The following is a 1314-nucleotide window of genomic DNA, read 5'->3' on the forward strand; positions in this document are numbered from 1 at the left end:
ATGGCTCTTTTGGTCAAAAAGGTTGCAGACCCCTGCACTAGGCAGATGGACTGGGGTATACGTTGTAATTTTATTTTACATGTTATAAAGAGAGTAGCGAGTGACGCAATGTATAGCTTTAATTTGTACGTCACTCCAGGTGTAGGACTCAGAGGACTCGGGTTAATGGAGAGGGGAGACTCGTCACGACCAGCTCATTTCTAGGATCTGGGTTAATGATCCGGATGAATCAGGACTCGCCCATCTACTTTCAAATTCTAGCGCACTCGAGCTGCTTTCTCCATTCTTACCTACCCTACCTTTAACTGTTTGCTTGCCTCTTTAAACTACTTATTGTATTCTGTCTTTTATCTGCACTGTCCCCCTTTCTGTTATGCTGTTGATAAACATAATAAATTAAGGATTTCTGATTCTGACCAATTTCAATATCTTTAGAAAGAGTAGTCTGCAGCAGAAGGCATCTAAAATAACCCAAGCATGCATTTTTACATGAATTCAGTGAACGCATCTTCTGTTAAAATGTGTTTTCGTGTCACATTCCTGAGCTGCAGCGCCTCTGACTGAATGTATTTCTCTCTCATGGTGGATCTGCATCACCTCGCCCTTCCTCTCCTCCGTCTCGCTGCACAGACACAGAGTCATGCGGTGGGTTTTACCCTTTATATATACAGTCTATGGTTTTACCCTTTATATATACAGTCTATGGGTTTACCCTTTATATATACAGTCTGTGGTTTTACCCTTTATATATACAGTCTATGGTTTTACCCTTTATATATACAGTCTGTGGTTTTACCCTTTATATATAATACAGTCTATGGGTTTACCCTTTATATATACAGTCTGTGGTTTTACCCTTTATATATACAGTCTATGGGTTTACCCTTTATATATACAGTCTATGGGTTTACCCTTTATATATACAGTCTATGGGTTTACCTGCAGCTGCAGCGTAAATGTTTTTGGAAATGGCCCGTCGGAGCAGGCCAAGTGTTTTCCATCAGCAGCTCTTTGCAGTAATGATACTGCAGTGTTGGTGTCAGACTACCTGAAGAGGGGAGGCTAATGGCGCGCNCTATGGGTTTACCCTTTATATATACAGTCTATGGGTTTACCCTTTATATATACAGTCTGTGGTTTTACCCTTTATATATACAGTCTATGGGTTTACCCTTTATATATACAGTCTATGGGTTTACCCTTTATATATACAGTCTATGGGTTTACCCTTTATATATACAGTTTATGGGTTTACCCTTTATATATACAGTCTATGGGTTTACCCTTTATATATACAGTCTATGGGTTTACCCT

Source organism: Notothenia coriiceps, unplaced genomic scaffold, assembly GCF_000735185.1.
Source record: "Notothenia coriiceps isolate Sejong01 unplaced genomic scaffold, NC01 NC01_scaffold00019001, whole genome shotgun sequence".
Taxonomy (NCBI): Eukaryota; Metazoa; Chordata; class Actinopteri; order Perciformes; family Nototheniidae; genus Notothenia; species Notothenia coriiceps.